This window comes from Populus trichocarpa, chromosome 17 (assembly GCF_000002775.5).
Source record: "Populus trichocarpa isolate Nisqually-1 chromosome 17, P.trichocarpa_v4.1, whole genome shotgun sequence".
Taxonomy (NCBI): Eukaryota; Viridiplantae; Streptophyta; class Magnoliopsida; order Malpighiales; family Salicaceae; genus Populus; species Populus trichocarpa.
Genome location: NC_037301.2, coordinates 7,148,845 through 7,165,638, shown reverse-complemented (window position 1 = coordinate 7,165,638; position 16,794 = coordinate 7,148,845).

Here is a 16,794-nt window from a genome sequence, read left to right as displayed (position 1 = left end):
GATGGTACCCACTTTTTAAGTCAATCTTAGAGAAAATACATGATCCATGTAACTCATCTAGCATGTCATCAAGCCTAGGAATAGGATGTCGATACTTTATCGTTATGTTATTGACGGCACGACAATCGACACACATCCTCCATGTTCCATCCTTTTTAGGCACAAGTAGCACTGACACAGCACAAGGACTCATACTCTCACAAATGTACCCTTTCATCATTAACTCATCTACTTGCCTTTAAAGCTCCTTCGTCTCCTCGGGGTTGCTTCTATAGGCTGGACGGTTAGGAATTGAAGCTCTGGGCACAAGATCAATTTGATGTTCAATCCCCCTTAATGGTGGTAATCCATTGGGGATGTCTTCAGGGAATACATCATCAAACTCCTGCATCAAAGAAACAGCCACACTAGGAATAATAGAATCAAGATCGTTGGTGTTAAAATAAGCCTCCTTATACACAAGTAAGATCATTGGCTTATTAGTGAAAAATGTAGATCTGATTTGAGATCCTTTTGCATAAAAATTAGGTTGTTTCTTTAATTTTTCCACACTATTATCATCACACAAGCTTACTTTCTTTACTCCTCGGTTTTTACCTCCACTCTCAACCGGTTTAATTAATGATTTAGGTTTAGCCGAATATGATGGTTTTCTCTCACCATTGTCCTCACGTGAATTTTCACTCTTCCCATCCTCATATTCCTTTTTTAATTTCATTTGATCATCATACACTTGTTTTGGGAGAAAGAGGTACAAGAGTGATGGTTTTACCATCCTTTACAATAATGAACCTATTTATAAACCCATCATGAATCGCTTTCCGATCAAACTGTCATGGACGCCCCAAAAGTAAGTGACTAGCATGCATTGGGACTACATCACACAAAATCTCATCGGAATACTTCCCAATAGCAAACACAATCAAAACCTGCTTAGTAACCCTCACTTCACCACAATCATTCAACCATTGCAATCTATAAGGCATAGGATGCTTAATACAACTCAAATTCAATTTCTTCACAAGAGTATCACTAACAACATTAGCACAACTACCTCCATCAATTATCATGCTACATACCTTGTTTTGGATGTGACATCGAGTGTGAAATATATTTTTCCGTTGCTGATCTACATCATCTTCTTTAATTTGCATGTTCAGCGCACACCTTATAACCAAGGCCTCCCCCTTAACAGGATATGCAATCTCCTCATCACTACAATCCACCAAAGGTGGCATCTCTTCACTTTCAGATTTGTCACTTTCAGATTCAACCTCCCCATTGTCTCTTGTAAGCACAACTCTTCAGTTTGGACATTGAGATGCAATGTGCCCTTTCCCTAAACACTTAAAGCATTTAATATCTCTATCACGAATAGGTTGAGATTCAGATTTACCTTTCCCATCCATATGAGTATCCTTTTTGGCCTTAGGTGGTTCGGCCTTTGCATAAGGTTTTGGTTGGACAGCCCCCTCTCTCTTCAAATTCGGCCTCCATGTTGAGGAAGATGAAGCCGAATTGGTCTGAAAACATGTACTGCCCCTTCTCTTTATTTGCCTCTCCACCTTTGTTGCCATATGGACTATGTCCTTCAATTCCATACAATGTTGTAATTCTACAACATTCGCAATGTCCCTATTCATCCCATTTAGAAATCTAACAATAGTAGCTTCCTGATCCTCAATCACATTGGCCCGAATCATGGCAATCTCCATCTCCTTGAAATACTCATCCACGGACCTAGAACCCTGATTCAAACCCTGCAATTTCATATACAAATCTCTATAACAGTGGTTAGGCACAAATCGCCTTCTCATCAACACTTTCATCTCCTCCCACGACGCTACCAGCCTCTCTCCACTCCTCCTTCTACTAATAACATTATGATCCCACCAAATCAGTGCATAATCTGTGAATTCGATGACTACTAATTTCACTTTCTTTGCCTCCGAATAGTTATGACAATCAAAAATCCAATCCACCTTTTTCTCCCACTCCAAATATGCCTCGGGATCGTTTTTACCTTGAAAAGAAGGTATTTTTAATTTGATAGCATCCAAATCACAATCTAAATCAGCATGTCCCCCAACATTATGAAAATTTTCCCTTTGGCCGAATTGGCCCCTAGTTCTATTCCCATAATCCCTTCGGTTTCTAGGCTGCTGAAAACCTTCCCGATGGCCTATAGCCTCATCCTCAAAACTACCATCACCAATATCATCAACGGCCTCCTCAAAATCCTTATAATCAGCCCACCTTGGCCTTTCGGCCCTACTGCCATTGTTTGCTTTCGGTTCAGCCCCAAGCTTCTTCACATTTTGGGTGCTTGTACCAACCTCATTACCACGTTTCTCCACCCTATCAAGTTTGTCACACACATTTCCCATCACAAAATTCACCCTCTCCATCATCTGCGTCATGGCTTGCATTTGGAACGTAAGTTCTCCCTCGGGGATGGAGTGGTGTGTTGTTTTGATCTGACATAATAGTATCTGCAAAAATTGGTTAGTGGTAAAAAAAATTATCCTCACGTCGCACGTGTTTCGCTCAAACACTCTTAATATCCTCACACGCTCACACATCTCGTCTCACCTTCTTGCGGTTCTTGTGAAACTGAAACCAACACCAAATAGAACCAACTTGGCAGTGCAATCCAAATATATATATATGACTCAAGAAGCAATAAAAACTAGAAAACAAACAAAACAAAACTACGATGATAGTCTTGCGAGTAGCAAGCAAGTCTATCTGAAATATGAACGAAACTGGAGACTCGAATAAAAACAGAAACAAAAAATATGCAAAATCATGAAAAAACACCCAAATATGTTGGATATGATGAAAATAAACTGTAAGAAACAAAAACAACAGAAAGCATGCGAATTTCAAAAGTTGACGCAAAACAGACTCGTTTACGACGACTTAAGTCTGAATCTGGAACCTAAAGTAAATGATGTCCAATTCAGTTAAAATTTAAGATATAGTGCGATATCAACCCAAAAAGACAGAAAATAAAGTTTGACCAATTTACAACAAGGTTTGATATACTAACGCAAAAACGTTATGAATTAGACCTGATTAGACCCGAATTTAAAACCCAATGCAAATGATATCCAATTGACCCCAAATTTGATATGTGGTGCGATTAGGACCCCAGTAATTAGAATATCAAATTTTAGCTAATTCCTAGTTGATTTGAACCAATTTTCTCTTGTTTAGTTTTCTGCGACAGAATCCAATAAACGTCTTTTTGAACAATTTTTTTTTGCTTTTCTCTTTTCTCTTTTTTTTTTGTTTTTGATGCTACTGATATATTTTGAACAATAACAGAATGAAATAACAATTTTTTTTATATGCCGCAAATTCAATGAGAAGAAGAAATTGGATACTAAGGATTTTTTACGGAATCAACAAGAAACGAAAATTTCAGAATGATATAACCTGATTAATGGAGCCAAGCTCTAATACCAAATGATGCAAACCTCATGATCACATGGTCACGCAACCCACACGCAAAGACACCAATTCCTGGAAAGCCAAGTAAATCAGGTTTGACAGGAGTGTGACATAAAGATAACTTGTACCTAGGCACCAGCACTATTGGAAACGGAGACCCACACCCAACGAATATTGATTCGCGAACGAGAAGTATAAGGATGATACCATGAAGACAGTTGTTCTTCGATAAGTCATTTTCAGTCCTTTAGAGAACCAAGGAAGAGAGATTATCCCACCAATACACAATAAGTGCAGCAAAGAAGTTTATTGATTTGAAAATTGCGTAACCTTACATGTTTGGTTATGTCGTTATTTATACTGACTCTAGACTTAAAGAAACCCTAATGGACCCCCCTTAGGTAGACTTATATGAAGCCCACTTACAATTGACTCAAATAAGTAACAATAACCCAAAAACTAAGAAGAAAATAATAAAAATTCGAAAATTAGCATCCTAAATATGCTAGAATCAGATTTGTCACCCTTAAGAAGTCTTATATAAACTAGGAAAATCTGATTTGAAAAATTTATGTTGCTGCCCCCTTGATGTCCTTGATTAACTTGGATTTCCTTGTTTAACTTGGACAAATAAGAAAACAAATTTCCTCCTTTGTTGCTGATTTAATTACTTTCCTTCCTAAGTTAGGAAAAGCATTAAATAGTCCTCCCCTCTTTAGGAATAAGATATGGCCAACTTCCTTACTTGATTAGGAGAATAAATTGCTGACTTTTTATCCTTGTAGCATTAGGAAAAATAACAAGCCTAACAAGGCTAGTATTGGGTCGGACACATCAACCCTTTGTTCCACATGAATTGGGCTCTTCTTGGACCTGAAATAGATGAATTAAAGGATGTCCTTCATGCTCCTTAAATGTCCCAAACCTTTCTAGGTCCATTTTGCTCCATATGTTCTGAACAAGCCCATTCAATGCTTTTTATAGTTTCTTTGCCCTAGCTCTTGTGATTGGCCCAATTGGCACCTCCAATGGGTCGTTGGCATGATTACGCTTGGTGTTGGGTTGATCCACATCAACTTCAATGTTTATATACAAGAAAGTTTGCTATTAACATGTCTTATCTTTTTAACTTACTAATTATTAATATCTTGCTTGTTAAATGACTATCTAGATTTATGTTGTATAACACTTGGTACATCAAATGCTTGATCCTTCATAGTCTTCGGCCGACGTCGTTATTATGATAGGAACTTGATTTGTTATTAACATAAGCTAGCAACATGAATGCCTGATGATATTTATAAGTATGGTGTTACTTAGATAAGATGATTAATATGATCATGTTAATACTTTATAATGAGCCATTAACGATAAATCATCCGATTAGAACCTCCTTTGTATATGGTTTCCAGTTGAGTAATAAAAAGAGTTTATATTATATTTATTTGAAATACCATTAGTGAATCCTCTAACATTGACATATGTTTTATCATTGTTTAATCCTTACATCAATACCACATCCCAAAACTCTCTTCAACTCCTTTTCTGTTATTATTCTCTTCAAATCTTTTTCTTTATTTGTAATTTATATAGTTGACCTCCCTGTGGTTCGACCCCGGTCTTGCCGGGTTATTTATTACTTCGACACTCCTGCACTTGGAATAAGACATCAACTCTTTGATCGTGTCAATCCCCTCCTAGTGCCTCTTTCCCTAAAGAAGTTGATATCGCAGCACTTGAGAAAGCATCAAATTATATTCCTTAATTATTTTTGCACATTCCTATGCGCAAACATGTTTTAGATCAAGTTCTGATTATAAACATGGTAGTGTATAAAAACTCTCCATTTGCTTCCCTAAATTTAAATGTTAACAGAGAAGACATGCTAATTTGAACATTAAGTTGTTTTCTCTTTGAAATAAAGGGAGTGCCGAAGCTCTTTTTTTTTTTTTTTGCCATTTCTTATATAACAAAGGTTGAACTAAAATCTTGTTGCCTCTCCAATTTAGAATTCTATTGAACCTTATTTCATTCCTAACACTAGTAAACCATCGGTTAGGCATGTCTTACTTAAGTTTTTATTTTTGCTAAATTTATACACACATACATGGTACATGTATAACGAGGTTCAAAGAAAATCCCAAAAGAATAACGCTTTATTAAAGCTCGTATTAAGTCGAGAATGGCATAAATGGGCTATCAAACTTGATAATGTCTATAAAAAAAGTTTTATGTTGGGCTTAAGGATTTTTTGATGTTTAAGTAAACAACCTTAAAAGTTGTATTGTGTGTTTGTGTGGTAACAAAGTAAATGAGAATACTAGAATATAAGAGAAGTGGTCACACTTAACTCATCGTTCATGAAAGTATATTCATATCTATGAACCATGTCTACATGTATGATGATAAGGGTGAAAAGAGGAAATGACTAACACCTAGGCAAATAACAATCATTTTGATGGAGGTCTTTATGGGTGGTGGTGTTCTCTTAAAAAATAAGTTATATATATATACACACACATACACACGAAACATCAACTAGGCTTAAACGCGTCTAATGTGACTAACACCACTCAAATGGGCCTAGTTGTGACAGGATGACGTGGGTGCATCAAAAGCATATGAATGCATTTTAGGGTAGGGTATTTAGACCCAGGTGTGGCCTTATTGGCTAAGAGGTGACTCCGACCTTGTTAATATGAATGCATTTTAGGGCAGGGTATTTAGACTCAGGTGTGCCGTTATTGGCTAAGAGGTGACTCCGAGCTTGTTATATAGTCACTATAATTTTTTGGCCAATTAGGTCATTAAGGAGTTATGTTATACTTGTTAGGCTTTTTGGAAGTTGTGTCATCTCATCTAGGTCTATAGTTGTGTTGTGTCATATAGCGTGTTTAAACTTTAAAGGAGATGAATTGCATTTGGGTTTGGTGAGCTCGGGGGTACATCATAACCCATCAGTTGATGAGCTCTGGTTATGCCTCGTGCTCTATATTTTTTTAGGCCAGGGTTGTGCCTCATACTTTATATATATATATATATATAGGGTTTGGTCTTCTATTTCTGATTCGGAGTCATATTGGTTTTCTAATTTTAAGAGACGGTGTTGTAAAATAACAGTCTTTTGTTGGGCTTGTTTGAGCTTTTGTAGTTTAGTATTAAGAGTTTCGATTTTAGATTGTAGATCTGGGATAGTAACAATAGGTTTGGATTTCTTTTTTTTATTGAGAATTTTGGATAGGCTATGGTGTTTCTAAATTATTGAAAGAACTTAGAAATTTATCTAGGTAGGTTTTTTGTAGCTGAGAGTCATCAAGTTTTTTTATAGTTTCAAGAATAAACTCTTGATATTGGGTTAAAACATGTATTTGTTTTAAAGTGGTGTGGTTTGATGTTTCTGAGTTAGAATTGGATGTTGCTAACTCATTTATTTAGAAAAGTTCTTCAAAAAGTTCTGATAGGTTGGATTCAGTATCAGATGCCTTAATCAAAAGGCTTTGGATATAGTGAATGACTTCCTCCTCTAAATATAGTTCATGTAATTTTGTATTGATCTGACATAATCTAAAGGTATGACCTTTCTGGCCACATTTGTAACAAGTGATGTTTCTAAGGTCAAATTTTGGTTTGGGTTTTGATATTGATTGGAAAGGTTTTGTGGTCTTTTTGTAGTAAAGTTCAGTTTTGGTGTCGCGAGGCGACGTCATCTTGCGACGGCGGAGGCTCTTGTCGTGCCTCCTGTGTGAGGTATTGTGTGTTGAGAAGGGTTTTGGATTTAATTATAAAATTATGATTAAGGTTCAGGATTCGCCACCTAGTATTATGGTCACTAGGAACCTATAGTCTGCGAGAGTCTGGGTAAGGGATTGGTTGTGCAAGGGGAAGACGCATCACCCCCAGTGCACCCTACCTAAGGTAAGCTGCATTGTTGTTTGATTGTTTTTTTCTAAGTCAGATTTCTATTCGTTGGTCTTTTCTAAGGTTTAAGGCAGATCTCTCTTCCTGAGAGAGTTTCTACCTTATCGGGTTAAATCCTAACCGTTCTAAAGTTTGAATTTTTAGCATCGCATTTATTTACACCGTGTATCTTTAATACTCGAGGGTGTACTTTATCGTGTAATTTTACACCCCACGAATATTAAAGTCTACATCGGGATCTTAAAAAAAGATTAGAAAAAATATTTTTGACATGTTGGCCAAATCCTAATGGATAATCATAAACTGATTACGATATCCATTTTTGGAAAAAAAATTTAACATGAAAAAAGATGAAATTTTTGTTTTTTTTTTTGTTTTTATGAAAAATATGCTTGGAAAAATTTTAGGATTTAGCCGTATGCAACAAAATATTTTTTTTTTGAAAATGTTTTGAAATATTTTTTTTCTTTTTGAAATATTTCGGAGAAAACCAGGTATTTTAATACCAGATTTGTATTTTACAGTGTAAATATACAACCCGATATTATGCATAATTGGTAGAAAAAAATGCGAGAAAAATCACAAATTTTTTTTAAATGATTTTTGAAATTTTTTTGGATTTTTTTTTAAATGGGGGCCGGGCCAGACCCAGCCACTTGGGCTGGGCCATAACTGGCCCGACCCAAACCATGGGTTAATTAATTAGCTGCTGCATGCAAAAATGAATTCTGCATGCAGCGGCCACGACGAGGAAGCAAGAGGCAAAGCAGGGAGAAGGAAGTTGCCTGGCGTGGGGGTCTCGGACGTGATGAGGTGGTTCGGCCGGTGGCTCAGGAGGCGTCGATTGAGGTGATGGTGGCCGGAGGCGACTGTGGGAGGAAGAAGAAAAAAGTTGCAGAGGAGAGAGAAAGGCTGGAAGGAGAAGAGAGAGAAGGTCACGGTCGCTGCTCTGCCACTGGTGAGGAGCTGGGTTGATGGAAATGACGGTGGTAAAGCTGGTTGTGGCGGTGGAGGTCGGTGGTAGAGGAAGCAAAAGAAGAAGAAGAAAACGGGAGGGGCCGCAGAGAGGAGAGAGAAACCGACGGTGGCTCTTGGTGGTCGGTTGGTGGTTGTGTTGGCTTCCTGTGGTGGAGCTGATGGTGGGAAGACCGGTGATGAGAGTGGTGGTGGCTGAAGGCCACGGTGGAGAGAGAGGGAGAGGAAAGAGAGAAAAGTTGCAGAAACAAGGAAAATGACTGGTTTTTTGGCTGATTTTGGACCCGATTTTCTCCTCCCCCAGGTCACCAATGGAGCCTTTATTTATGGGCGGTGGAAGAGGGTAATCTCGTCTACACCGGGGTAAAATTTCAGCCCTTGATTCTGTTGGGAAGGATCTCATCCATTAGCTCAAAGTAGGCATGGTGCACTGTCAAATCTGCAGAAAAAGCTACCTGAGTTGGCATGTTTAGGCCGACGCCGGCACCGATTAATTGTCATTCACACTGAACTATTGACATGGAGCTGTAGAGAAACTGCAGAGGATCATTTTCGTGCACGTTTGGTTAAATTTGGTGGACGTTAGGTGCATTAAATGCACCTGCAAAGTAGGTAACCTGAGCAGTTATTTCAGAGATTTAAAGAAGAAGATGAACAGTACCAAAGTTCATTTCAGTCCTCCCTCTTTAAATTGCTTTCAATTGAACCTCTAATTGACCCTAAACGTTTGCAATTAAGCCCCTGATGAACTTCAATTGGAGCCCCGAAGTTACGCGTATATTGCGATATGGTCCTTGGTCTCGGATTTCTTTAATTTAGCCCCTAATTGACCCCAAAACTTTAATTTTCTTGCAATTTGGCCCCTAATTTCAATCAATTAACTTGATAAAAATTAAATTTGGTCTCTTAAAATTCCAATCTTCTCAATTAAGCCGAAATTAGGCTCCCAAATTTAATTTTTCACCAATTAAGTCCCAAATAAAATTAATTTGACCCATTTAAAGTATAATTAAGTCCTTGCACTTAATTAAATTCTTCAATTGGACCCAAATTAATTCTTAAACATAATTAAAATTCAATTTGGCCCATGATTAAATCAAATTGGCCTATTAAAAATTTAATTATGTCATTGGACTTAATTTTTATGCAAATTCATCCAATAATCATTTAATTTAACCTTGAATTTGCATTTTTTTCCTCCATTTTTGGGCACAATGGGGTACAATTAGGCCTTGAATTTCCTTCAAAAATTGCAGCTTGATTTCCCGGTCTGCTTTCTCCACATTGCCAGCCTTTATTTTATTTTTTGATTTTTATTTTGAAAAAAGAAATTGATTTTTGGGGAATAACCCAGAATTGGGTTATGACAGTTGCCCCCCTCTTTACAATGCTTACGATAGAAAGTCTCGTAATAAACTTTAGATAGTAAGCGTTGTAAAGAAGAAAAAGAAGAATGAGAGATGATGGACTCATCATATTGAGAAATGATGAATTCTATTGAGGGCTAGAAAGCGCACTCAAAGTAAAAACTGGAAGATTTTTTTTTTGAAAATTCAGAGATTTGAAGTGGTCGAATTGTCATGGGTGAACTACCTAGAGAAAATTAATTTTTTTTTGAGATGGTCTTATTGTAATGAGCGACCTACCTAGGTGAAAAACGCAAAGATTTTTCGAAGATTTTTTCAAAATGGTGAAAAATACAGAGATTTTTCAAAGTGGTCTTGTTGTAATGGGCGACCTGCCCAGGTGAAAAATACAAAGATTTTGCAGAGATTTTTCAAAGTGGTGAAAAATATAGAGATTTTTCAAAGTGGTCTTGTTTTAATGGGCGACCTGCCCAGGTGAAAAACATGAAGATTTTTCAAAGTGGTGAAAAATGCAAAGATTTTTCAAAGTGATCTTGTTGTAATGGGCGACCTGCCCAAATGAAAGGTTTTGAAGGTGGTGAGAAATGCGAGAATTTCTCAAAATGGTTTCATTATAATGGGCAACCGGCCAAATGGACAAATTTTGAAAGTGGTGAGAAATGCAAGGATTTCTCAAAATGGTTTTATTGTAATGGGCAACCGACCCGGATAGAAGATGAAAAGAGTTTTCAAAGAGGTCTGATTGTGATGGGTGACCTACCCTGGTGAAATGAAATGTCTTGAAGAGATGACATGATAGGGTTTAAAACGCACTATTCAAGAGATGGAAGCTCAAAGGAGCGTTCGAAAAGAGATAGGACCTGAAGGGGAACAAGGGCTGAAAAGCACACTCGAAAGGAGATAGGGTTAGAAAACGCGCTACCTGAGAGGTGACGGCTCAAAGGCGCACTCGAAAGGAGGCAGAGTTAGAAAACGCACTACCCATGCGGTGAGGGCTCGCAGGAGCACTCAAAAAGAGGTAAGGTTAGGAAACGCACTACCTAAGATGGTCGAGGGCTCTAAGGCGCACTCAAAAGGAGGCAGGGTTAGAAAACACATTACCCAAGGTGGTCGAGGGCTCTAAAGCGCACTCGAAAGGAGACAGGGTTAGAAAACACACTAACCAAAAGGTGAGGGCTCGAAGGCGCACTTAAAAAGAGGTAAGGTTAGGAAACGCACTACCTAAGATGGTCAAGGGCTCAAAGGCACACTCAAAAGGAGGTATGGTTAGAAAACACAATACCCGGGAGATAATGGCTCAAAGGCGCATTCAAAAGGGAGATAGTGCTAGAAAGCACACTATCTGAATGATGAGGGCTCAACAGCCCGCTCAAAAAGAGGTGACAATGAGACACCAATTTGTCAAGGATGAAAGTAATGCATCATGATTAATATGCATGTATACTTACTTGAGAAATATAGGTCCCCTTTTCTTCATGGAGTTTTCCTTTTCTCAAAAGTTTGAGTCTTTGATAGTAAGCTTTGATGGCTTTTCCGCTCTTGCTTACTCGAGTCATATCTTGTGATCTTAACCTCTAAGAGGGATCAACATACTTGTTTGCCCACAAACCTTTATCTGAAGGATTGCCAGCTATGCTCTATATCTCATGTTTTCTTAGAAAGGGAATCATGGAGCCAGCCCTATGTGTTTTGGTGGATAGCCCCCTAGTTTGATCATGTCTCCAAGTGTTCAATTTGGGTTTTCCTTGGGGATGAGGTTATGCAGAAAAAGATCTGGTGATTTACAAGGGGTTGTTTTCAAGAAGAATTTTTGGAATTTCAAAGCTATTCCGAAAAATCATTTTGATGTTTGTTCAAAACAAACTTGTTCTGAAAAATTCAAGCGATTCTCATAAATAGGTTTGCATAAGTGTTGAAAAATTTTGTTTTACTTTTGGTGAAGTGTTTGGTCAAAAGGGTTCAAGCTTCAATTTGAGGGTTTCAAAGAACCAGTTTTCAAAGCATTCATTTTACTTGCATGAATAATGACTTGTTTCACATGGGAAAGCAAAGCCTGTCGATCCAAATTGCTTGCCTTTGATTAGAAAGGGCTTGATTGGGCACGTAATATAGGATTTGGCTCTTGGCTATGAAGAAAAAGGATATTTATAGGCTCAAAAGGTGTTTAAGAGATTTTAAGACTAATGATCACTAGTGCTTATATCCCAAACTCTTTTTTGGTTCATGAATTTCTAGACCTTGGAATTGATTTGCAAAATGGTCCACGGTGCCCCCCAATATTAGGCTTTTTCTTCTTTTGGTTTTGAGCATCATTATATTAGTGATTTTTGTGGCATGCTCAAATATTTTTGGAACTCTTTCATGCCCCCCAGCTTTGTTTGGACACTTTTGATCATTAAGGATTTTCTTTCATGCCCCCTAGTGTTGTTTGAGCACTTTTATCGTTGAGGATTTTTTTATGCCCCCCAGAGTTGTTTGAGCACTTTTAGTCATTAAGGATTTTTTTTGCACTTGCCCCCCAGTATAGGGTGTAATTCTAGCAAGGTTATTTTTCAAGAAAAAGTTATTAGGCTCAAAAGGGGACTACAAGGGATTTTTAGCATTGTGAAAGGATGATCAAAGATGGCCTTTCTTCATTTCAAATGCATGCAGTTAGAATCGACAAGCTTTGCTTTCTCACATGCGAATATGCAAAATGGTTTCTCATTATTCATGCAGTCAAAACTCAACTTTGAAATTATCTCATGGTGTTTGGGTTGTCTTTCAGGTTTTAAGTGTTAGGATATCACTTGAATTTTCAAAACTTGTTTATTAGAACAAACACCAATTTGATTTTTGTTTTGTATTAAAACTTTGATTTCCTAAAAATCCTTGTGAAAATATGGGGTCATGCTTGTTTTTTTTTTTTTGGGAGAGGAAAAAAAGGGAAAGCACCAAAAAATTCTTGGTGTAGTGGTTTTGTGAGTAAAAGGTGTACTCAGTATGTTATTTGCATGAAGGTACATCATGAACACAGAAAACCACATGATTTTATTAACATGAAATGTTCATTTGACAAAGAAAATCTTGTGGCATTATGAGCTAAATTGCCAATAAGACTAAAACAGGTTGAAACAAACATGATCAAACAAAAGAAAATAATTGGGTAGGCTCCATCTTCCCATTCTATAACAGAACTTTGTTCCCTATCGTCGAGAGTGCCCACTACCTTCTTCACACCCTACTCTTGCCATCAGTGCTTTGAGGTTTCCGGAGCATTCCACCTCCAGTGCATTCACCGATCAAGTACTTGAAGCATGATTGGGTAGAGGGTTCGAACTCATGTTAGGAGTTCCTTCGAAGGTTATCCATCCAAATTTAATCAAATGCATGAGCCTCTTCTTAAAGGCACTGCAAGTATGAATACTATGTCCCGCGGTGCCAGCATGGTACTCGCAAGTGAGATCTGGCTTGTACCAATTAGGGTAAGGTGGTTGCAGAGCTGTCAGGGGTTCTAGAGCTATTTGCCCGATGCTCAGTAGCTTTAGGTACATTTCATTTAAGGGCAGCAGTAATGGAGGTAGTTGTTCTTGGGCTCTTTGGTGTTTGGTTTGAGGCTCAGGTTTTTTGGCAGGAAAAGAAGAGTTGAGATTGATGTTGGTGATTTGGGGTGAAAAGGATGGAGTGTGGTATTTTTGAAATGGTTTCTTCCTACCCTCAACATGGTCAACCCCTTTCTTTTTACCTTCGAAGCCCCTTTTCTCCACAAGTGCAAAGATTTTACCACTCTTTACTCCTTGCTCTATGCGCTTAGCTACTACCACAGCATCAGTGAATTGTTGGGCCGAACTACCCATCACATGCTCATAGTATGGGTCTTTAAGCGTGTTGGCAAATAGAGTGACCATCTCTTTGTCCAAAAGTGGGGGATGCACCTGAGCAGCTAGATCTCTCCATCTTTGAGCATATTCCCTTATGCTTTCCTTGTCCCTTTTCTCTAGATTGGACAGACTGGTTCTATCAAGAGCAATGTCCATATTGTACTTGTATTGCTTGACAAAAGCATCCACCAAGTCTTTCCATTTTTGGATCTTTGTGTTGTCCAATCTCATATACCAGCTCAATGCCGCCCCACTTAAGCTATCTTGGAAAAAGTGTATCAGTAGTTTTTCATCGTGTACTACTTCTGCCATTTTATTGCAATAGGATTTGAGATGAGTCATGGGGCATTGTGTTCCAGTATATTTGATGAATTCAGGAACACGGAACTTTTTCGGGACAACCACATTTGGAACCAGACACATTTATGCTGCCTGTACTGGATCATATAAGTCTACCCCTTCAATGGCTCTGATTCGGGCTTCCAATGCTGCCATCTTATCTTGATCAATGCCATTGGATGACTTGGTCTTGTGGGACTCATTGGCAAATGGATCTATGACTGCAGGGGCTGATGCTGGTGGCATTGAGTGCACAAATGCTGGATTGTATGGGGGGTTTTGACCATCTTTACTCAATGTTTCTTCAGGTTAATTTGTTTCCGGAAGCTGAATAAAAATAGATGGCCGGTTGGAAGGGCTTTCACCAGAGGCATTTCTAAATGTTTGCTCAAGTAAGCTAGTGAGGCGAGCCACGCTTGCTTTCAAAGACTCTAGCTCTTCTTGGAAATGGGCGTCATGGTAAACACGCTCTTCACCTTCCATGTTTCTTGCTCGGAGTCAGGTGTTGTAGGCTCTTTGGGGACCTATATTTCAACCTGATGCAAGTATGTATGTTATTTACAATGGATGGATGGATGGATGTGTGTGGATGCAAATGTATGCACATTGGGTATGAATGGCAAAAACCTATGCAAAATGAATATATAGGGACTTCATGCTTAAAGGAAGGTTCTAGGTCATTGCATGATAGGTAGGCTTTCTACCTAGTCTTAAAAGGGTCTATGAACTGCCAGTGACCACCTCACGTGAAGGCAGTATAGGGGTTTACAATAAATGGTTGGGGCATAGTGTGACCGCCATTACCGAGTAAACACTCAGCTTATAGTTGGATGTTTCACGAATCTGAACCCCAACTGAAAGTCATGAGGCAGACCGCTACTCCCCACCTAACCTAGAATTAGGTTTATTCGCAAAATTAAAATACATGCTAAAGTAGTAAAAATACGAGCTAAAATTAAAGACCAACAAAAAGGCAAATAATCAAACAAGCAAAGCTTAGTCTGACCAGACAAGGTGGTCCCCAGCGGAGTCGCCATCCTGTCGCGGGGCGACGTCGTCTAGCGAAGGCAGAGGCTCTTGTCGTGCCTCTTGTGTGAGGTGTTGTGTGTTGGGAAGGGTTTTGGATTTAATTATAAAATTATGATTAAGGTTCAGGAGTCGCCACCTAGTATTATGGTCACTAGGAACCTATGGTCTGCGAGAGTCTGGGTAAGGGACTGGTTGTGCAAGGGGAAGACGCATCACCCCCAGTGCACCCTACCTAAGGTAAGCTGCATTGTTGTTTGATTGTTTTTTTCTAAGTCAGATTTCTATTCGTTGGTCTTTTCTAAGGTTTAAGGCAGATCTCTCTTCATGAGAGAGTCTCTACCTTATCAGGTTAAATCCTAACCGTTCTAAAGTCTGAATTTTTAGCATCGCATTTATTTACACCTTGTATCTTTAATACTCAAGGGTGTACTTTATCGTGTAATTTTACACCCCACAAATATTAAAGTCTACATCGAGATCTTAAAAAAAGATTAGAAAAAATATTTTTGACATGTTGGCCAAATCCTAATGGATAATCATAAACTGATTACGATATCCATTTTTGGAATTTTTTTTTTACATGAAAAAAGATTCAATTTTTGTTTTTTTTTTTTGTTTTTATGAAAATATGCTTGGAAAAATTTTAGGATTTAGCCGTATGCAACAAAATATTTTTTTCTTTTTGAAAATGTTTTGAAATATTTTTTTTTCTTTTTGAAATATTTCGGAGAAAACCAGGTATTTTAATACCAGATTTGTATTTTACAGTGTAAATATACAACCCGATATTATGCATAATTGGTAGAAAAAAATGCAAGAAAAATCACAAAATTTTTTTAAATGATTTTTGAAATTTTTTTGGATTTTTTTTAAATGGGGGCCGGGCCGGGCCAGACCCAGCCACTTGGGCTGGGCCATAACTGGCCTGACCCAAACCATGGGTTAATTAATTAGCTGCTGCATGCAAAAATGAATTCTGCATGCAGCGGCCACGACGAGGAAGCAAGAGGCAAAGCAGGGAGAAGGAAGTTGTCTGGCGTGGGGGTCTCGGACGTGATGAGGTGGTTCGGCCGGTGGCTCAGGAGGCGTCGATTGAGGTGATGGTGGCCGGAGGCGGCTGTGGGAGGAAGAAGAAAAAAGTTGCAGAGGAGAGAGAAAGGCTGGAAGGAGAAGAGAGAGAAGGTCACGGTTGCTGCTCTGCCACTGGTGAGGAGCTGGGTTGATGGAAATGACGGTGGTAAAGCTGGTTGTGGCGGTGGAGGTCGGTGGTAGAGGAAGCAAAAGAAGAAGAAGAAAACGGGAGGGGCCGCAGAGAGGAGAGAGAAACCGACGGTGGCTCTTGGTGGTCGGTTGGTGGTTGTGTTGGCTTCCTGTGGTGGAGTTGATGGTGGGAAGACCGGTGATGAGAGTGGTGGTGGCTGAAGGCCACGGTGGAGAGAGAGGGAGAGGAAAGAGAGAAAAGTTGCAGAAACAAGGAAAATGACTGGTTTTTTGGCTGATTTTGGACCCGATTTTCTCTTCCCCCGGGTCACCAATGGAGCCTTTATTTATGGGCGGTGGAAGAGGGTAATCTCGTCTACACCGGGGTAAAATTTCAGCCCTTGATTCTGTTGGGAAGGATCTCATCCGTTAGCTCAAAGTAGGCATGGTGCACTGTCAAATCTGCAGAAAAAGCTACCTGAGTTGGCATGTTTAGGCCGACGCCGGCACCGATTAATTGTCATTCACACTGAACTATAGACATGGAGCTGTAGAGAAACTGTAGAGGATCATTTTCGTGCACGTTTGGTTAAATTTGGTGGACGTTAGGTGCATTAAATGCACCTGCAAAGTAGGTAACCTGAGCAGTT